The 23726-nt window shown below is 40.4% G+C and overlaps 1 protein-coding gene across 1 annotated transcript in view; it reads right to left on the reverse strand.

Annotated features, from left to right (window-relative positions):
• asic4a (acid-sensing (proton-gated) ion channel family member 4a) overlaps window positions 1-23726 on the reverse strand; it is a 125479-nt gene that overhangs the window by 78015 nt on the left and 23738 nt on the right. The gene's annotated exons all lie outside the window — the stretch shown is intronic.

Raw genomic sequence — 23726 nt, forward strand, 5'->3', positions numbered from 1 at the left:
GGCCGTAAGGTTCTGCTCGTTAGTAATTAACTCTGACGTTGGATGTTCACTCTTTCACACAGATGAGTATTGAAAAATATTTTTAATACCCCCCCCCCCGGATCACACCACCACAAATAGATTCCTGTCCTGTGGGAAACACTGTACTGGTTAAAATATTGGGTTTTATTGCAATTTGAACCATTGTAATAACAAAGCATATTAAATTGTATCATTACATGGCTATTACATATTTAATAGCTGAGTATAAATTCTAAGGAAATCTGGGATATACTAGGGTGTTAAACGCTGAATCAAAAAGCACATTATTAGTGAATGAACAAACAATATGCAATTAACAAAAATACAAGTTTTTGTATCAGATGTTAGGACGACCTCCATCATGTCTGACATGGGACGAACTGACTGACAGATCAATTATGGACATGAAATTGGACCAACCCAAGAAAATAACATGCATAATATCGATTTGCATAGTGCAGTATTTTTATGTTCACATCAATGTGAAGGTATTAAAAATACACTGGCTACAACCATGGCTCAGTTATATACATTGAATACAAGGCAATCAAGACTCTTTTTGCCGCTTTATCCATCCTGCCATCAGCAGGAAAACTAAAATCATCCATGCAATTGTTCAGCAGAAAATCCTAGCAGGGTGCTTCTTTGTCACCTGGTTTGTTCTTCTGACCGCTGCCGTGATGATCATGCCTCTAAGCTGCCAAGATCAAGCACAGAGCTGTACGTGCCTCACCTAGCAAGAACATCACTGGGAATGCTTTTGTCAGCAACATGTGAGCGCCTCCGCTAAATGTCAGCTAACAAGGCTAAAGGAAAAAGAAGTGCAAGCTCATTAAGACGTGCTATGATCTCCCTGGCCTCCAGCTGTATCACCAGGTAGTTGTAAAGAGAATTTAGCCCCGGAGAAAGTCAATGAAGTGATGATGAAAATGAGCCCCCCTGATGCAGCTGATTGATTTTTTCAGTGAAAAATGGCAGGTGCGTAGGGAGTACTTGTCGGCACTGAACAAATCGCAGAAGGTATGGGGAATCGTTTTCACTAGGTGTTCTCACGCTACCCGAATTTATCTTGGAGAGTGAGGGGAGACTGGTCCTATGCCATGAGTTGCAAAGCTGAAAGAGTGTTTTGACCTTGACTAAAAAATCTGGAACAGTCACAGATTAGGAAACTCACCCTGGCTTTATTCCTCTGAGAGATCATCCATAGTTACCATTAAAAAAATAAAAATGTCAGACAGCCCAGAGAAAATGTATTTGGGGCAAAAAGATCTGCAAAGCTCAAAGCAATTCAGCTTGCAGCTACAGAGCCCAGCAAATATTTAGACACTGAATCGATACTGATACTACAACCTGAGTAAGGGTTAACTGATATACAGCACCAAAACAGCACTGCGATGATGTCTGCAGTCATCCATAACAGCCTCCTGCATGATTCTGTGATCTCAGGACCAACATATTAGCATCTTCCAGCAATATGCAGCTGAATCAGGTGCTTCTCAGATCAAGGACAGTGAGCTTCAGAGGGGAAAAAAAGTACTGGAGCACATTCATTGATTTGCAGCCTTCACTACTGCAAAAAGACTGGAGTTTTGACTCTTTCTGTCTCTCATTACTATCAAAATGCACAAAGATATCAAGAAAATTCTCATTTTAAAGGAGCTGTATACAACATTCTATGATTCAGAATTTGAGCAACATGCAGATGGCTGAGCTGGTGGCTAGCAGCTAATGCTAACAGTGCTAACAACTGCAACGGTGCCAACATAGTTAACAGTGTTAACCTGTGAACCGCGGGGTGGGCGCTACGCTTCCACAATGCCTCTGTTCCATTGTATGAGCGCAGTGCAGAGCGGTGTCAGTTAGCTAGCCAATGGGATGCTCACACAGTAACTCACATGCACTAACGCATGCGAGCACTCCGACCATCTACCACAACAACAAACAGAAAGATTGCAACACACCCAGAGGGAGTGTGACGTCATAATCTGCCCAGGACACCATGACTACACTATATCTTTACATGGTACATGCTGTTTGAGCTTTAATTTAGTGTTGGCTCTGCTAGCAGCAGGGTCTAAAGAGCAACAAACACTGGACGGGTCTTGTATTGTTGCTGGATTTCACATCTGCATAACAGAATCTAGACACATTATACGAAAAGTTTATAAAATAGCTAAAGAGGTATTTCAGCTATTTAGTATTGTACTGTAATTCAGTTGGTGGACTAAAAACTAATGACCAAAGTCAAAGTAGCAGAGTCAGAGATATAGAGTGCTCCTGGACATTTTTCTGAGTTTTTCTGTAGGACAACGCGGAAGTTAGCGTCGTCCTGGTTCCCTCGTTAAAAAGCCTATGGGATTTTTCCACTGGATTCTGTATTATTGCTGAAAATAAACTTTGTGGAAAACAAATGATACTAACACCTTTTGCTCAGCAAGATAATCTTTTTCAAATGAACACCTCTTTATTTCTTTTGAAGCGTAAATGCAATTGCCAGAAGTAAAAAGCTAACGTCAGGCTATACACAAACTACACCACAGTTGCTTGACTTAACATCGCCACCATAACTATGCTGTACAGTGCATGGTGTTTTGACATTCTGTAGTCTCATTTAGCCGCTTGTTAGCAACAGTCTTCCTTAAGAGACACATACTAAAAGCCTTAACGTATACGAGTGGGGTATTTACTAACATGTTTTATGTTGTAAAATAGTCTCTTTAGGTTTGGCTAACCACAGACGTTTCAAGTTTCTAACCAAAAACCTATTGTAAAAACCCACTGACACTGATGAGGGAGCTGGGAGTGGCAAACTATTGACTCATTTTCAGGCTTTAGGGACACACTCCTCGAGCAGTCTATATTTCAGTCAGAGAGTGCTGGATATTACATTCCCCATAATGCAACTCAATAGTGTAAATAGAAAAGCTTAAAATGACAATCCAACATGTACACCTTCTTTACGCCATCATCGGTCTGCTGTGCAGAGTTTGAATTTCTATGTGGCACTTTTTTATAGTCATACAAGTATCCGTGGTACTTTCCTTGTGAGCAGCAGGGTTCAACACTGTGACACAATACATATTATCCCCATATCAACTGTTATGTTTCTGGAATGCTGATGCCAGGAAAATTGGTGCACTCCAATGTGATGATGAGCACCTACCCTCCATGACTCTTTAAGATTATGGCAGGTGTGTGGGTTCACCATCACCCCGCCTAATTTTGAACTAGTAGGAGCATTCTGACCAAAAACAAATTGGTTTGAACTCGAAATATTGGTCCCCAGCTTGAACCAAAAATGAGCGGTTTTTCCTCAATCTGAATAATGAATCCTGATCACATCAGTAGGCGGGAAATATTCTACAGGTTGGAAAGAGAGGATGGAGAAGGCAATAATTCAAGTCAGTGAGAGGGGGAAAAAGGTGCAGTTGTCCATGCTTTTTTTTGGGATAAAAACAAATGTCAGAACTGAACAAAAGATGGCAGGTAATCAATGCAATCCAACATGTTGCTACTACAATTACAAAAGTAACTGGGCCATTATTGAAAGTGACAATCTGTTGAATCAAGTTTTTCCTCAACCACCGGTCATTTCTTTTAGACATGCCCCCACTCTCAGGGATAAGCTCATGCATTCATATCTTACAGCAGATAAAAAAAGTACCTGTTTGACCAAGCCGGTGGGCACTTTTAAATGTATGCAGTGCCCTCACTGTGATAATGTCCTGCAAACTAAAAGTTTTGTTGCTGTAAATGCAAACAGGACTTATAAACAAAGTAATTTCATTAACTGTAACACTACTTTTGTTATGTACCGCCTGTCCCGTCCATGTGAGGAAGGTTTTTTCTACATAGGCCTCACCAAAAGACGCCTGAGAGATCGTCTAGCTGAGCATAAATATGCCATTAGAATTAAAAATCATGACTACCCCATCGCCAGGCATTTTAGTGAATATCACAATGCCAATGTCTCCTTACTGCGCATTGAGGGCATTGAGCACATTAAACCTATATGGTTAGGGGCGGTGACAGAATACAGAGACTTAACCAAAGGGAAGCTTTTTGGATTCATCAATTGGATGCTTTAAAATATCCTGGTCTTAATGAAGATATAGACCTTACATGTTTCCTTTAATGTTTCTGTTATGTTTAATATGTTTATCATATGTTAAACATATGTTGAATACTGGTTCATGGGTATTCTATTAAGTTTGACTGATGTTTGGTTTGGTTATGTTTTGTGTGTTTTTCTTGTTTTCTCATTCTCTGTGATTTATTATCATGGTTCATTGGCTTCACCTGTCATGTCATTAACTGTGTCATGTGATAGTTTCTTATTGGCTGCTGCTACTATATAGATGAAACCACACCTTGGTGCATCGGTTTCTCCAGCCCTGATGAAGACCAACAGTGGTCGAAACATGTTGGCTTTTTAATGAGTTGGCCATTAAAGGCTTTTTAATCTAATCTTTCCTTCCTCATTCTCATTTTTGTTTGGAGTGCCTGGATTCCTTTCCTGTTTGCAGTGTTTTGGAGTTCCCTCCTTTTTTCCCAAGAGCACCCGATGCATTTTTTGATCTACACTGTAACACAGAGCAACCAGTTATCTGTTTTTCTAACATGTTGCTACTACTGTTTACTTCTATTGTGCAACGCTCTTTGTTAATTAATCTTTGATAACACTGGTTGTGATCAAAATTGGTGGAAATGCAGGCGGGTTTTGGTAGGAAGCACGACAGCTCCAAGAATCCTGGATGAAAGCAGTTCAAAACCCAGAGCTCATTTGGCAGAAAAAGGGTTGTAGAAAACAAAAGGTGCCAAGATCATCTCCAAAAGTACAAGGAATGTTGTACAATATTCGTGGTCCAAAAAATGTGCAACAATGACTCCAAACAACGATCATGTAGTGGGTACTAACTGTGCATTTTTACCTTCACAAAATCATCAGCACATCCATTCCATCTAAACCGGTTTGAACTTACCGACATCCTACATTTTCTTAAGTGCTTGCTGCAAGCTTTCAGTCAGTTACATGGCTGTAAATAGGGAGGGAAAAGATTAAATGTAAAAACAGAGAGAGAGCATCTCTAATGGCAGCATCTTAAAGTATCTTTCCAGCTGTTTTTTTTTTTTCACTAGAGTGGAAGAGGAGAAGGAGGTGGGTGGTGAGAGGAGGGGGGGCGAACAGATGAACTGATGGCCTTTTGCTGTGTTTTACAGGACTACAGCCTGGCCAGGATTGTTCTCTGCTTCCCAGAAGACACCAGTCAGCTGCTGGAGGCTAATGTTAATTAGAGCCTGTCAGCAGAGCAGCCTTTAAAAAAGGGTCACAGAAAAGGTCAGTGTGCTATATTGTAATTATTTTACATGTTTAAACCACAGCCTGTTTTTCTCTCAGAAATCTGACACCAGCATGATCTCTTTTCCGGAGTGGAATTTGTCTGTCTACATAATAGAAAAGGGAGCTTCACCCGCATTTACTGTTGACAAAAGTATGTGATTTATTATCTAAAACTGAGTCTGAAAAGCAATTTAACTGTTGTTGACTGACCGTTGACGCATATAGCCTTTGTGATGGATGATTTTTTTTAAAAAAGTTAAATATTATCTGTGTACTGATAGTGATGAAACTGAAAGGAACTGATGGAAATTACGAGACTGTCCCTCACAAGAAAAATGACAGCATTTGTCATCATTTGTTTAAAAACCCATCTAGACCTTTGCTACCAGACCTCTGGCTGCTGTGTGATCTTTGTCTATTTGGAGCTTCAGCAGAAACTCTGTGTGTGTGATTATATGTAAATATGTATATACAACAGTTAGTTCTCATGGCATCGTGGTGGTTAGCATTGTTGCCCCACAGCAAGAGGGTTCCTGGTTGGAACCCAGGGAGGAGGGTTCAAACCCTGGGGTGGGGGAGCCCTTCTATGCAGAGTTTGCATGTTCTCCCCATGTCAGCATGGGTTTTCTCTGGGTACTCCGGCTTCCTCCCACAGTCCAAAGACATGCAGGTTTATTGGTGACTCTAAATTGGCCGTGGGTGTAAATGGGTAAATTGTTGTCTCAGTCCTGTGATAGTATGGCGACCTATCCAGGGTGCCCACTGTCAGCTGGGATAGGCTCCAGGCTCCAGCCTCCTGCGACCCCTAACAGGATAAGCGGTAATGGAAAATGAATGAATGGATAGTTCTTACCTAATAATATGACTAGACAAGAGGCATTCCATGTGCGCTGATAACTACGCATGAATCACTCTGCTTAAAGGTTTTTCTAAACCATTAAGTACATTACCAGTTATTTAGCCTTTTCATTAATGGAAATTTCATGGTTCTGCATACCAAAAACGACTTGGTTAGGGCCTGTGTCCACCAAAGCAATTTTCCTGAGGCTAGCCTATTTTTTAAATTCTTTGCAATGAGAGCAACACGTATTTACGCTACCTTACAAACGCCAGCAGTGTGACTAGGTGTTGAGTGAATTTTTTTCTGAACGCTGCCCGTTGGGCATTTTTTTAATGTGCCTATAACTGAAAAATGCTAAACTTTGGGTTAAAACACTGTGCTCGTTACTGTCACTTCTTACCCAGCTGTTCTGTCACAGTGGAGGAGGGACAAATACCACAAAGACCTGCCGTGACATCTTACCTGTGCAAATGCTGATTAACAACAACAATGGAGGAGAAAAAAGCCCTCCCTCCATCCAGAGCAAGAATTTTACCTTGCACTGACATTTTTACCTCCGTGGATATTACTGAAGAGCGCCTGGCTTTTTCAGCTGGGAAAAAACACCAAAGTGGACACAGGGCTTAAAGATTCGACAGATGCCATTGTGATTTTATAAAAGAAACCAACACTGGTTGTTACACTTTTTACTGCTGTAATTCTCATTATCCCTGGGAATTATTTATACAAGACAAATCTGTCCTACCTCATGATTTACCTCCAACACCAACATTCAGTCCTGATTCAGTCCAATCCGTCTGATAACGATTGTTCACACAGAAAACTTGCACACTGAGTCTGATGTGCTTTATTCTTCAATTTTGGACAAAACATTCATACTTGGTGTGCAAAGGCTTTTATAATGGTGGAAGATCTGAAAACGATCACATGAATATTTTTTACAGTCTTTGTAACTGCGGCAACTGCCGCTGACAAAAACATTTTGTTGTTTAGTTTGGAGAACTTATTGTATTGTATTTGTGATTTACATAACTAGAAATCTTTTGTCAACTTATTTACATCACTTCATGATAACCACATTAATTGATGAACTGTCTCTATTATTGATTTGTTCTTATAGCGTTACATTTCAAATTTAACATACATAAAGTCAGTAAGACAAACCTCAGTTGTGTAACATCATCGGAGACGTGCAGAGATAAGGAAGGAATTCAGCCTTGTTTCATAGATGCTTCTGTTGTGGGCTGAGCCGATGGCAACATCATTCGGAAGATGTTAACCCACAATACATCAGGTGACACCTGTCCGTCCTGTGCTGACCTTCCCATTCTGTCCTCGACCCGCTCCTGTCTATCCTCCCTTGCAGTGTCAGACAGAAATCTCCCAGGGCCAAACTGTGCCATGTCCATTCACTGCTTCCACCCCGTCAACCAGCAAACATCTTCAGATTGGATTGCCTGACCCAACCCCCACCCCCGCGGCTAAATAGATTGCCCCCCTCCTTCCCCTCCACAGACAGGTAGAGACAGGTAGAAATGTGTGTCTGTCTCTGCTGGACATTCATCACACCTGCTTCCTCTCTTGTATCCACTAAACAATGGAGCAGAGATAATACAGCATTAGAGTCCTCACCTTCATCATGCTGACATTTGTTACGCCTCGGCAGAGCCGCTGTTTGATCCAGCACATGTTTCAACATCACATCTTTAATCTGTGTAAACAAGTCAAAGGCCAGCGTGGCTTAGGAGGCAGAGGATGGAGAAACATTATTCAGACTGAAGCACGTAGCACGCCGGCTGAACCCTAACGGAGATTAGAGTGTATAGTCGTGTCACAGGGAGTCAAGACAGTCACGTCCTGTGTGTGTGTGCGCGCACATGAATGTGGCTCTAGCAGGTGTTTTCTCTGAGACATTTGAGTGGAAAGCTCTTGTTCAGATTCCTGTGTGCATTCCCAACCCCTGGCTGTATATCACACAGCAAACTGTGATGTCTGAAACTGACGTTTGTCTATTTGTCAAAACATATGTCATATCATATTTATACACAGAAATCCATAATGGAAATCCCTGTTCACATTAACTCAGCAAAGACAGGGTATAAAGCACTTGGTTGGGAGAAGAATATGGATAGTGCATTTTTCAATGCACTGCTGTCCTCCATCTCTCTAATGTCTGTTGCCAGCAACAGAGAGCATTTGTCTATGGTGACTAATGACTGGGACGTTGATAACAGACATCATAACAACCTGTGATGCATGTGGACTATTATAGTGTATTATTACATTTGTTCTTTAGCCAATTTAATTTGTTATACCAAGCATCTGAAACTTCTTTTTGCAGGCTGATGTAATGCTAATTGTCATACTCAAAAATCAAGGTCAATGCTGAGATTAACCACAGAGCCAATTGCCCACAATGAGCTATTTCACTGCAGATTAGTTTAAAAATGTACTTAATTTGTCCTATTTGTTAATGTGGCTGCATCGTCTCAGCTGACATTTTTCTTGTTTAAACAGACGCAGAGGTTGTGAGAGCAATATGTTCTTACCAGTGAGAGAAACACAGTGCAGATGAGGTAAAAAATAAAATACATAAAATCACACGCACCCTCAAAATGAAAGCCCACAGCTCAGATCAGTCTAAGCCCTGCTGAGACTTGACAGTGCATACAAGTTGGCATATCTACCCAAAAGCACTCCACAATTTTTCACTGACCAGAGATAGAGTGTGCATCTCTCATTGAGCGGCGTGGTTAGATGAGAGCATCAGTCAGAACAGGGTTTCTATTTGAGGTTGTCAGTTTGTACAAAGTAAATAACAGGCTCGCACTGCCAGTTCCACCATTTAATGTAATGCAGTTTCAATGCAAGGTAGAGCCTTCCGCATATTGAACGTGAGAACGTTTAGAATAAATACAAAATTGATGCATATGTTCAGAGATTCTCGGAGAAATGAAATTAATCTTATAAAAATACCTTATTTGAGGAATTCATAAGGTCAACCATTTTGTTCTTGACGGAAATATCTAAATAAATATTGGATGAATAGCCATACAATTTTAATTTCATGTTGCTGCTGAATCAAGTTTCAGTTGAAGGGATACTTTGCAGATTTTCAACCAGCTTTGTATCATAACAATGTGGGAAGTGTGTGTAAATACACTGTGATAAACCTCCATCCAGCGCCCAGATGTCCCTGCTCATCTCTCTGCCAAAATCACTGGATTTTCACTGGCTCATGGGCTGTTTCTCCAACTGCAGATTGCACCTCCTCATATTTGTATACCTGCTACGAAGTGCATAAAGAATACAGAGCAGATTGAGAGTAAGTCCCGTCCCCCTCTCCCTCTCAAACTCAAAACAAATTGATCAAATGATAAAACTGAACAGTGCTGATAAAAATAAACAAAGAATCTGTTACAGTATTGGCTATTCCCTGGCTAAAATGTCTTAAGAAATATATTTTAGTGCACTGTTTCACTGTAATGCGAGAGTTTGTAAACAGGAAGTGGGTGCAATACTTTTTTGTGTACTGTCAAAACAGAGGAGAGAAAAAAATAACACATTTTAGCTTTCTTTAACTGTAATTTCGAGATTGTTTGTTACCAGCCGGATTTCATATTATTCTCTGTGTCAGAACAGCCACACCGACATTGCCTCACCCACCATTAGGAGCATTTATTGGTCCAATGCATTCTGGTAGTTGTAGGTTTTCTACTTCTTGAGCAAACGGGAATGACACCGCCCTTTCTTTTCTGTTTAGTCATGTAGCATCGACGTCAAAAGTATTTGCATTTTTCTACTGCATAAAGAGCCCAGTGTTAATGCATTGAAATACTTCTTAAAGAAGCAGTAGTTTATATGGGTGTTATCTGAATGTTTTCTGTGTATGATTTTCTCAGTAGCTGCACTGAATCCCTTTTACAGAATTTCTAATCTTACCAGGTTGTATTTATCTGTTCATTAAACCTTCATTTTCTTTTAGCTGGCATGTGATTTAAAAACGGTCAATGGGAAATTATGTCAAAATCTTTTTTTTTTTCCTCATATAATTGAAGGCTATGAATTCTAGATTATGAAATCCAGATTTTAAATAAGCATGTTATATGTTTCTCAGCTAAACACAAAGGTATAGGCCAGTTTTAATTTAACAACCTGATTAAATTATTCCTAATATGCACTGTGTATTGTTACTTCTTGTATGAAAAGACCTGCCAGTCAATTTGGAAATGGTAACAAGGTTTCAAAGTGGTTATAATTTTGGTTGTGGTGGTTTCCTTTTGATTACATTAGTATCAAAGATTACACCTTTAATGCAATTTGATGCAAAGTAACACAAAGGTAATAAAATGGGATCGCCAGAAAGGGTTTATTAATCATTATATCCACATTGATTTACATTAATTCTATGGAGCAAAAAGAGGAAAACTGTCTGGAGACTTTATCACTTGATACAAAGGCTTTATACAATACTGCCCTGAGAACTTGAACATCAAGCCAGAGCACGACAGTTTTATGCTTTGTTAGTAAAGGTCAGGCCGGCACATTGATGATGTGCTTATTATCTGTCTCAGCGGCAATCTGTTTAAAATTACCTCATTATGTTGATGACCAAATCAAGTGCACCCCTGGGCCCCATGCACTCCTCCTTAGATACTGCTTATGCCAAGTCACGGGCTACCAGTGCCATCATGTTAGACGTGATGAGAGCTGTAGGGCATCTAATACTACATGTATGCCAGCTAAGCCATGACACGATATTAATTACATGAAAGCCCTCCTTGTCAGGCTGTTTGATCTCCTTATTGGGTTCACAAACAGGTGAGGCTTCAGGCTCCTTCACCCATTCTGAGCGTGATAAGTGTGCAATGAACTAACGAAATTGGACAGTTTCCAAACATTTATTCAGTCATGAAATTTAAAATTGATATTTTCTCATATCCATAAAAAAAATCAATACCCTATATTTTAGCCTGCCATAAACCATATAATTATTGGTTTTGTTGCATTCAAAGCAGGTTAAACAAAGAGAGTATAGGCATTACATAAGATATATTTTCTCTGTGCAGGCAGGATGCTCTTATGGTGGAAACAAACTCGAAGGATAATTATATGTCGATGGAAATTCGACTTCAAGCAGCACCTTATATCATCCACGTTCTGGCACGACTTTGGATTTCACAGTCTAAAGGACGAACCAAACCGTGATGACTGAACTGCTTGCGAATTCATGGCAAAGTTTTTGTTTCAAAAGTATAAAACAGAAGTCAAGATAGACTTCAGTTAGAATTTACTTGTGGGTTGTCATTTCAGTGAAAATATACTTAATCAGAGACATAAAAGTCAGAAAATGTCATTTGTGATTCATCATTTTCTGTTGTATTATTTGGAAATATGCACTGTAGTCTGGATCTGCTCTACATTAATTAGCACTTAGAGTAATAAAAACACGTCCATTATCATCATTGTTATGTCTTGCAATAATTCATCCAACGTGCAAGGCACATCTCCCCACCACAGAGAGTTAAATGCTGAGGAATATGAGGCAACCAGTGGCTTCACCTGACAACAGACTTTGGAAACATGCCTTTAAGGTCTGCTCTGATTTTTTAGAATAATATATTATATAAAGAGCATTTCACATCCCCACTCACCTTCCAGTAACGCTTTGAGTTGTTGATGTGCAAAGATTGTAGTGTAGCCTGAAGAAAAACTCACGTCAAAATCACATCAAAAGCTTTCAAGCTGTATTGAATTAGTATTCGCAACATTTTTTCACCTACAGTAGCTCCATCGGTTATTCACTATTCATTTTACTCAATTTCCTCTGTGCTTTGTTTGTGCTGAACTGCACCCGAGTGAATGCTTTCATGCAGAACATGTAAGTGGCCACCCAAGTTCTTATTGATTAGGCTATAGCACACTGAAAGATCAGACACTCACAATCTTTTGACAGAAATCAAAAGCAGTCAAACCTTGACACTTATCCCACTGGGATCTGTACTATTAAACAGCTCTGTGTGATGGGCCACTTGTATAGCTGAAAACATTTGACAAATACCAACAAAAGAGTCAAATGAAAGAATCGTTTGGCAGTGAGCCTGAACATACAGCTGATATTTCAACAGAGTAAAGGTTAAAACTGCCCCCAAATCCACAAACATGAACACAACAGGACATCCGCAAGGTGGGCAAAACTGAGTCTACAAGCTATAATCACGCAGCAGCCACATTAAATGCAGGTTTTTAAAAAGGCTCTGTTGAGAACCACCCAGATAATTCTGACCATCATTAACCTCTGGCTGACCCTAATTCAGCTTCACAATCCCCCGGATTCTGAGGATTAATGCTACATTTAAATAATTAGGGTCAGCAATGGACAAACACCACATATATATAACCTGAGCTGACATGACCGCTATTGAATTTAATAAGACTGTGCAGCCACAATGAGCTGTCATCCTATATGGAAGCGGTGGATAAAAATGTGGCAGGAAATAACATGTTGATTAGTCTGTTTTATGCAGCAAGCTGTTCTGTTTTATTACAGCCCACATGGACTGAATGTCATTCACAGACAAGTACATGTTAATAGGAGCATAGCCTCTAATTCAGAAACTGGTATGCACCATAACAATTCAACAAGTATGGGTTCTTATTTATAAAACAATCTTTGAGAAGTAAAGCCTAAGCAAGTATTATTACCTGTCATTACAATGTGCAAGGGTCGAATGGATGTTTGTTGATCTATTGACCGTGAACAGACCTCTAAAAACACTAAGTGCTCAGCCCTAAATGGAAGACAGAAAAATTAGTGACGGGCTGGTAAACATAGTGAAGGTATAAGCAGCCAGGTATTAGATTCAGATTAACCCCAGTAGTTGAGGAAAACAGGGCAAAAAGGAGAGTGACTATTAGACATTAGCATCGCGAATGATTGCTAGTGTCACTTGCTGGATGTGTCAATGTGTTCACAAAGTTACAATATGTCACGACTACCTTTACATGCGTAAAATATTCCATTGTTTGCCCTTATTCAGAAAGACAATATTTGTACCCAGCTGTGTACATGCCCAATAAATATAAATAACCCACCGATATTCCCATTTAAATGCAGCCGTGCATACTCCGAGTAACATCCCCTAACATGTTGTTTATCACGTCAAAATATGGAAAAGTGGAACGGCTAAAGCTGCTCGTGGCATTTTGCTTCTGTGTCAAAATAGGACTTTCGGTGGACTTGTTCTTTCTGCTACCTTCTTGAAAATGTCAGCATTGCGATACTTGTACATATTTAAAAACCTGTTGATATCAAAGTATTTCATAATGTTTAAAAATAGGTGTGTTTCTCCTTCTGACTAAAAATGTGGGCTTTTTTATGGACATGTATCCCTACTCTACAGCCTTGTCTATTTTTGAACTGTTGGCTGGTTGGTTTGTGTCAACCCGGTCTCACTTCAAATTCGTCAAAATTTTGGCACTTGGGCATTAACTTGCAGTGTGAGACACTGGCGAAAAAAAACCATCCTTTAACGTCTGCATGATGCGCAGCTGGTCGTTGTTATTGTTGAATGACGCTTGGTGGCATCGGGGGAAAAGACGGCGGGTTAAGAACAAAAGTTAAGGCGGCAAAAGTCAGAGTAATGCTGGCGGAAGGGGTGGATAGGCCCAACAAACACCAACACTCACCCGGGAGAGCAGAGTTGGGTCCTGTAAGATTATAAAGCCGACCCTGTTCTTTTGTCCTACACCCAACCAGGTGCGTTTGTTGTTGAAGGGGGAAAAAAAATGTCAATTTGCGGTGTTGTACCAACGTAGTGCAGGCGATATGTCAATATGTAACGAAGTCGGAGTGAGAATGTGTTGTTTGTGTACAATATATCCATGACATCAGCAGAGCTGACCGTAAACAAGCAAGAGGCAGTGTGTCTGAATATGCTGTATATATGTCCAAAGAAAGCTCCTAAAACCTGGCTAATACCAGCATGTCCCATGTCTTGATCAGATAATACTTCAGAGAAGGGCATTCAGAAGAATAGTGGAATATCAGTGTGCATGTAAACATAGTCAATATTGCTTTTAAAGCTGCTTCTGTTGCACCTCTGCGGCCAAAAATGAAAATAAAATGGAATAAAATAAAAGTGCTGGTAGGTCTAAAGGTAGCGTAAGCCATATCAATACGGAGCAATGTTTTTGTTTGTATCTTGCACATGCACACGCGGACGCCCGTGCACAGTCCCGCAGATGGTTTCCTGCTATTTCGCTGATTGACAGCTCATGGTGGTAACATGCCAAGAAATGTAGCAATGCACCAATTTAGGCATAGGAGAAGATGACTACTAGTAAGCAGACATGGAGATAAACAATGTACTGTAGATTTCAAAAGAAAGAAAGTAATACATTTCACATCTTTATTATCATTATGGTCCGACTCTCTGGAATTTCCCACCACAAGAACCGATGTCTGTCTTCTTTAAGAGCAGACAAAACACACATCTATTTTGCAAGCTTTAAGTTGGGTTTAAATTGTGTGGCTAATGCCCTTTTTCAAAAATACCTTCTAATTTTCTTTGTTTCATTGTAATATCTTCTTATCTTACATTTTCATATATTTGTAATATCTTCTTATCTTACATGTTCTCATCTTGAATGTTTTTGTCACATATGATCTTTGTCAGTTATTTTTGCCTTTTATGTGAAGCACACTGAGTTTACGCCTGTCATATAAAACTCACTCATTCATTCATTCATTGTCCATAACCACTTATCCTGTCCAAGGTCATGGGTGACACTGGGTGTACTCCGCCTCCCGCCCACGACAGTTCTGCCATATGAAATGTGCTATTTAAATAAATTTGACTTTACTCTGGTGTGTTTAATCCCTCGAGGACACACACTGTGTTTGGGTGAGAAAAACTGAAAGTAAACATAACTTTGTCTACAAAGAAAAATCAAAGCACCTTTGATAAAGGATCCATTTAATGTCATAATGTACATATTAAAAATTAAATGTAAACATCTGACTGTCATATTTACTGTGCGTCACTCGCCGTAGCAGATACTGTAAGACTGAAGGAATACAGTCTCTGTGAGTACTGAATATAAAATAACCCCCTGCATAACGCGAGGCGTTACTGCCACCCTCATCAATCCACTAGCATTCATCGCACTGAATCTCATTTAACACCTGCTGTTGGTATTTTGGATCAGTGTGATGTACAGCATTAAATGCCATTTAAATGTAATATGCTCTGCCGCTAATCTGCATTACACAATGTGAGGTGTGTGCTTTGAGAATAAGCCGCATCTTTCAGCTCAGACTCGGTGTAAAGTTACTGTAAGTTACCTTTTGAAAAACTCGGTGCACCTCCGAGAAGGCAGAGCGGCGTTCTTTATCGGGGTGTGAAGGGTGAGAATTACTGTAGCACAAGTAAGATGACACTTCAAACAGCTAATTGATCCATGCATTGGGAAATATAATCTGAAAATCTGACAAATACTTTAGGCCGCTTTAGAAGTGCTAATTAGGAGTATTGATCCCATATAATAATGTTTAAAAACAGAGCCTGTCTCTCACCGGGTAATCTACTGTGAGACTGAGGGTGCCAGCTCACCACTTTTGTGAAGGGCATTTCTCCCTGAAAGCTTTGATGGTATAACGTCTGCTTTGTTTGGTGTGTGTGTGTGTGTGTGTGTGTGTGTGTGTGTGTGTGTGTGTGTGTGTAAAGGAGATGGGTGTGCAGTTGGTAAACATTCCTCCTCTCCTCTTTTTCTTCTTTCTTTCTGTCCCTCTTTCTTTGGTCACAGCTTTCGTCTTTGCTACTATTTGAGGTTAAAATCAGCGTTGCCTTCGGCTCTAATGGCAGAGTGAGTGACAGGTCAGTGACAGGAAACAAATGTGAGCCTTCATCGCACTGGGCATCCACATAAACATTCAGCAACCCCAGGGCCACGCTCTGAATTGCTAATTCGTTTGTGATGAGGACGACAGGGAACGTATTTTGAGGGGGGAAACCATGGGTGTCACAAAGTCTATCCCAGCTTCCATTAACAAAGTCATCAATTCAGTGTGTTTTTCACTTCCCCCACCGCTCCCAGACAGAATGGACAGTTTTCTGTTTTCAACAACATTGATCAGCCTCTGAGCTGCCGGGACTTGGGATATTAGAGGGAAAATGATCAGCTAGGCCTGGAGAAATGGCTCACCGCTGGGAGGCTTTGATTGACTTTCCTTGGGGGGGGACACTGCCTTAGATCTACTTCTAGGTCTGTGTTGATATACTAGTTCACAATGCAGCCGAAAAGGACAGCAGGCCTGTGTATGTCTGTATCTGTGTGTGTGTGTGTTTGTATAATATAGAGAACAGTAGTAACAAAAGGCCAACACAGGAGAAGGTGGGATGTCTGACCCACTCTGTGTGGGATGTAAACTACTTGTATGTTTTTCTATTTTGGCTTGAGTGGAAATATGCTTTGTGTCTCATTTTGAGGACGGAGCTCCGCCGTGAAAAATAAAAACGTTGCAGTAAAACAGTTTAAGTGCAGCAATAGTAGTGTTTACAGGAGAAGAGATGACTGACACTGTATGAACCAAGGTTATGATTCCATGTATGCAGTGTTGTAAATCAAGTCTGACAAATTTATTTACCGAACAAGAGGCCACAATATTTATTTACAAACTAACAAAAGGCACCTTAAATCTCTTCAACTATAGGGATACTAATACTATAATGCAGGGGGTGTGTGGAGGGAGAGACATGGGCAGCGATACTGCGTGAGGTGAAAGGAGCAGGTGCATGCTGGTGCTCTGAAAACAACAGGAAGTCAGTTATTGTAGTTTGATTTGGCACACTGAACATGGTCAGCAGTTGCAGCTGCCGCAGTGGTTGTGACAGCTCATGGAGGCAATTAACTACCTTAATTACTTTAAAACCGTTAGCACCCCAGATTGCCGCTATTAGTGTCAAAAAGTTGTACACCTTCGTGAAGTCATTGCACAGTTAAATCTCCATACACATAGATGATATACATATTTTTAGACTTTCAGAGGATATCATTATGGCGCTGTGAATCATGTATAAAACGTTCCTAAATCCGCTTAAACATCAGAAAAAAGACACTTCTTATGACTTCAGAAGCCGCCTGAGAATCATCACATAAAAAAATCCATGGATGCATTGCAAACAGGAACTGGTAATAGCAAAACTGGCACACTTTTGTGTTTAGTCCGTTAAGAGGCCCACAGTGTCTGACTATATCATGTGAATTCTCAATCAAAAGGAGTTATTAATCAAAAACCAAAAGATGTACCACTGAGGGCACTGAACAATTTGGGGCCAAAAAGGTGTACTTGCATCAGCGGCACCCTTAGAAATTCGTCACAGTGGTGGCCAGATGGCACCACTGAAAATCTCTGGGTGGCACAATATACAGGCTAGTTGAAAATTGGGTCAATATGGAAGTTAAAGGCGCTGTATGTAAGAATGTGGCCAAAACGGTTACTGCACTCAAATTCAAAATACTGCCGCGAGTCGTGTCCGCCCCCCCTCCCCTACAGATTCGAGGTTGCTGGACAGCGGCATGCTGGAGACTGATTTGTTTGCCCACGGGTGGCTGCCATGGCAGGGCCGCGTCGCCGCGTCCTTGATCTTCGGTTTTCCAGCGGACCGTTCGAGCAAGTCCGGCTTCTCTGCTGCTAACGCTGCTGCCGGGATACAACTGAGAAGGAGCGCTAATGCTATGTACTGGGACACTGCTAATGCTGCTTGCAGTGCTGCTGTAGCTCAGTCGTAACTGTAACTGCTGCTGAGACTCTACTGACTGCGTGACTTGTAGACGGCGGTGGGTGGTGCAACAGGCCAAAACACAAATTCAAAACATAAACATGATTTGCGGACTGTAAAAAAATTTTTTAAATGCGAATATTCTGGCTGTACTATTGTTGTCGATGAGATCAGTATGTTATATGAACATTATTCCTTAGTCTCTGTGACATATTAGGAGGATTTTATGACTATTTGGTTTAGATTTCTTACATATAGCTCCTTTAAGGAATCGCATACTGATATACTTTGGTTTCTTATTTCAAAGTTAAAATTACTAATTATTTGATGTGCATAGACTAAGACCAGTACATTAACATTTTGAGTTTCACAAATACCATTTTTTAATGTTTTATTTATCTATGCAGGCGATTTACTGTTCTTCAAATTGGCTGCTTGTTCTTTTCCTTTAAAAGACAAATATACGGCTTCAATTTGAAGAAGTACATCAATTGTAAGGAACAAAACATTTACTGGCAATAAGCCTTCTTACGTTAAGGGAAGACTTGTGGGCACCCATAGAAGCCATTTTCATTCAGACATCTTGATATGAGAGTTGGAGGGATCCCTTTGAAAATGGTCATGCCAGTTGTTCTGTCAAAAGCAACTGTACTGGGGGGCCATTCCCCCAACCCCGGGGCCGCAACTGAAGTGCACTTAAGAAAAAAAAAGGAATACTTTTTTTTCAGTAAATGTCAAATTATTGTTCATTATTTTGTTTGTGGTTTTGGCTCGCGTGAATTTGGTCAAATGTCACATGCGCCCCTCTGGTTTTGGTCTTTGGCATGTGAAATCAGGGGCTCTTAAAGTGCTCTGCTAAATTAACACAAGGCGACTGATGTCATCACTTGATATAATAATTTGCTAATGTTTCACAAAAACAGCTTCCCACTTTTGCTCTTTTCCACAAAAAAAAAAAAAAAAGTCTGACTCAAAGGCCAGGGAGGTATTGACCCATGCACAACAGGAGTGTGTGTGTGTGTGTGTAGCCAAAAGATCACAGGTCATTTTAAGATGACTGCCTTACAACAGGCAACAGATATTTAATCATGCATTTCAAAACGTCCATTTGTATTACTAAATCACTTTCCTTAAAATGATCTGATAAATTTTAACCTATAGACAGATTATTTTGCAAAGACCCTCTTCAGCAGAAAAGCCGATTACCTCATGGTCACCATATGGTCACCATATCTTAATGCCTGGCAGTTGAACCTCTGGTGGAGTGCTACAGTAATTCAAGAAAGTTCAAAATGTGCCATTACCTCCTCAATGTACCGTTCAGGAGAAGGTGGTACATCTGTTTCTATAGGACCTACCACACAGCAGCAAGCAATATAGAAAATGCTGCAAAAATAGACTCTGCAAACAGTACAGACCTAAACAGTTGACAAGTGAACTCTGGAAAGTCTATTGCAAAAACACCACATCACAATGAGCTCTTAGCGCTGGAGAATGAACCGGTGATATTCATTATAATTGACTCAATCTGTGGTCCTTACATTTACAGAAGAGAAAAAAACAATTGTAAGATTGGCGAGGCAAAGAAATGAACCTTGCTCAAATGGTGTATTTATTGCCCGATCTATCAAGGCCACCACGCAGGCATCTGTGTTAGTTTATGTTCCTGTCTAGCTCCACACGGCCTTGAATGACACTGCTGAATGTGGAGGGACTGGAGATGTAGTCAGGCAGGCAATATCTTTGAGTTCTGGTGCTCTGTGGTTGAACCTAATGGACCTAATGGTGTAGGCAACTATAACTCAATGGATGGGAAACATTCAGTGACTGTACAAGATACCTGTCAGTGTTCCTATATTGGCTGCTGTTAAATGTCAGTACGAGTCATACCTACAGATTACAATGAAAGATTCAAAGTAAACAGACTCAAACCAGACGTTAGAGTGAGTCTCACTATGCAGTTACTTCAAACTTCATCAAATGTTATAACGGTTGTGTGTTTAAAAGTCTGAAACAAAATATATGCAGCGGCTCATTTTCCTAATATTTGGTCAAAAGTAAACAGTTTAATGACATCAACAATGTGAGTGATTCCACACATTTTTCTTGATCCAAGGCACCATCATGTCTGCAAATCAGCCTATTTCCATTCTACACCAGCTCCCTCATTCTAGACTAATGGCAAACGATCCCTTGTGGTGCAGCATCTTTTTCCATCTCACTGCCAATTGTACAGGACATCTTTCACATTCTGTCTCTTCTTTGACATTGTCCCCTTTGAGTTGCAAAAGCAAGCGAGGAATACACAACATGTGGGTGGATCTTCGTACTAGTATCTGACTGGAATGCTTATTAAAAACACAGTGTACATGTCAGATATATTTATCCAATTTCTATGGCACATAATTCCGTACTTTGAACATCTGCGCACACCTTGAGAGCATCATACATTGTTGAGATGTAGACAGGAAATACTGAGGGACAAAACAGTGAAAACATAGCCCTAAATTACTGTGAACTCATCTCAAGGGAGAATTATGGGGCTGTGGTTAGCCTCTGTATCATTAGAGGAAATTCAGGTATCTGAAAATGAAGACGTAATCAACAGATTCCAAAGGGCATTTTAAGTATCCTCAAGCAACCGCTGGCATGCTGCGGGAAACCAAACAGAATGCAAAAATAATCAAACATCCACTCCCTCTCGCTCTAATCTCCATGACTTTCTGCACTATGGCTGATAAAGTCCATTAGAGTGAAGTTAATATATCGAGACTTGACACATTTGGCCTCTGAAGTTAAGGCAGCGCGTTTCCCCCCCACACATCATCAGCGAGTTGACGGCAAGAATAATGTGCAGCACATATGGGAGCAGTCCAGTACACGACACAGTAAACAGGCTCAGTGCATGACTCTGAACAAGAGATGTCTGTGAGGGGTATAGTCTAGCCAGAGTTTCATGTGAATGACTGAAATGTGTTATTTACGCAGATACACTGCAATGACGGGGTGTGTACACAAACATTTTGCTCTGTAATACAGGGAGCGGAAGATTTACATTAATTTACCATGAGGACTCAACTGAGAGGAGCCTAGATCCTGTAGAATTCAAAAGAAGCTTCCTCCCAGTAGACTGCACCTTACATCAAGCAGAGCCCTGGTTAACATTCAAATCATGAGCCTCTTGGCTAGTTTTAAAAAAAGAAATGTCAGGTCATTATAGATCGCAATTTTTGCCGGGGTAAAACGAATACATGAAACCTTTATTACCCACAAGGCAGAGCAGCAACAGAGGAAAGACACCTTCAGAATAATTCCTTTCTTCTCCTGGTTTACTGGTCAGATCAGACACTCTACCACCCCCCACTCCCCAGGCTTCTTTTACAAGTTCCTGGGCCAGTCATGTCAGGGTCACTGCCTAATCACATTAGGGCTTGATCAAAGTTGCAAGAGCAAGAGGGAGAGCAGGAGAACCTCATTTCTCACAGTGTGGGGATTAAACTTCCAGCAACATCTCAGGATCATCGGCACCGAGCCACGTCCCACAGGCCTCACAAAAGGCTTCAGCTGAGTGGTGGGCGGTGGACAGGCTGCTGAACCTGTTGTAATCTGGAAGACAGAATACAGAGGGCAAATCCAGGCTCCATGTGCTGGGCCAAGATAGATGATCGGCCGGATAAAATATAAAATAAAATACAGGAAGTAAATCACTGCTGTGGATGTCTCTGAGGTGGGTGATCAAATGATCTTAACTTTCCAGCATGGGGAGACTGTTGGAGTAGTAGTTCCCAGACACACTTATCAATATTTCACAGGAGGAGTTACCAGCTTTAAGATCGTCTGAATCACATCTTACATTGCCTGCAGTAACCCAAATCCTCACATTTACAGTCATAAATACATTTCCACATATGCATTTTCTCAAGAGAGAATTTGACTATAAAATGCGGCCGGTGAAAAAATCTTTCAACATACATTCAATTTGCAATTCCAACCTAATCGCCAGGAAAAAAAATGTGCCTGATGTATCTTTTTGCAAACCATGGATACGTTACATTTGTACATTATTTAGAAGTGGATACACCAAAACTTTATATTCCTCACCAATGCTGTGGTGAAGGTGTGGTTGGTTTATGGACAAAACCCACTTGGTTACGGTTAAGCAGGATTTATACTTGTGCATCGAATTGATGCCGTAGCCTGATATGCACCCCTCCAGATATGTAACTAGATATCGCAGCAACAAAGACCTTTTATATTTTTGTAAGCTGAAACCATTTCCCTCAGTGGAAACAAGCTTTTATTTATTTATTTATTTTTACTATTTCAGATTAGAAACAATAAATTGTGAAGACAATAAAGCCCCCACAAAGTAGCACTTTAAGGCTTGTGTGTGATTTATCCTGGCTTCATTTAAGTGGAGGAAATCTCCGCTAGTCACTAGGCTAATTTATACAATGTCAAATGCCTTAGGCTTGTGCTAATAACGTTATCATGTTGTATTTGTTTAAAAAACGTGTTCAGTACAAGACAGATGTTTTTTCAGTGAACTTTGGGAGTTGTATATTGTAATGTTACCTTTGTTAAATATTGCTGTTGTTCCTGGCTTCATATGAGTAGAGGAAATGTCTGGTAGCCACTAGGCTATACAATGTAAAATGCCATGGGCTTGTGCTAAAAATAATAGCATGTTGTATTTGTGGGGAAAATGTTTCCAACAAAAGGTAATGCTTTGTCTGTGAATCCTGTGAGTTGTGGTTAAGCCGATTTGTGTACTTGTAATTGAAAATGTCGCTATAAAGCCATGTTTAATGTGTGTTTTGAATTAAGTAAACGTTACAGCACTTCACAGAAACCCCAACGCCAACTAGTGTTTTGGAGGTGTAACTGCAGAGTGACACAGATACATCACCACACAGGTATAAATGCTCACTGCGCAGGACACGTGTGTAGGCTAAGGCTAAGGCTCTGCATAGAGCTGACGCACAAGTATAAATCCACCTTTAGACACAGCATTCACCATCCCTTCTACCTCCCCCAAGTCAGCGTATACATTACATCACTTACATTGATATGAAAGGCTATGAAACATGCAAATGTAACATATTTGTGGTTTGGCCCTAAAACTGTAATTGGTGTATATATTACTGTCTGCTAATAAAAATAGTAACATTTGAATGCCTCGGTTCTCACATTGTGTCCCTGCTGGCCTTCATGCATGGTCTGTCTGTTGCATCAAAGCAAGACAATGGCTCTGAGTAGCTTTCCATTATTCAGTCTCCAAAAAAACATTTAAACTTTTGTTTTTACGCTGCTTGGTAGTTCTGAGCAACTGCAGCTTTTTGGTTTCACTGCTCTGTTTGATCATTTTTTTCTGTGCCTGTGAATCTGAAACAGAAATTACATGACTGGCCTTGGGAGAGAATGACAGCGCCTCCCACCACTTTTCCATCATATGATCATGCCCTTTTTCTTTCCTTTCAAATTATGACAATAATATGTTCCCCTGAGAACATCATCCTTACTAATGCTAATAGTATAAACAAGCAAAGAAGTCCATCATCATTTCCACATCCCTGATGATAAAAAAAAATACAGCTGATAAAGAGGCAAAGTTAAAATTAGGAGGCTGGCAAGTTCCTGATTTTCAACTGAGATGGCAATTACATCCACTTTTGTACATTGATGGACCTGCTCCTTCTTGAGTGTTTCTACCACAAACAAAACAATAAGCGCTGGGCCT

Source organism: Epinephelus moara, chromosome 7 (assembly GCF_006386435.1).
Source record: "Epinephelus moara isolate mb chromosome 7, YSFRI_EMoa_1.0, whole genome shotgun sequence".
In the NCBI taxonomy this organism is placed as follows: Eukaryota; Metazoa; Chordata; class Actinopteri; order Perciformes; family Serranidae; genus Epinephelus; species Epinephelus moara.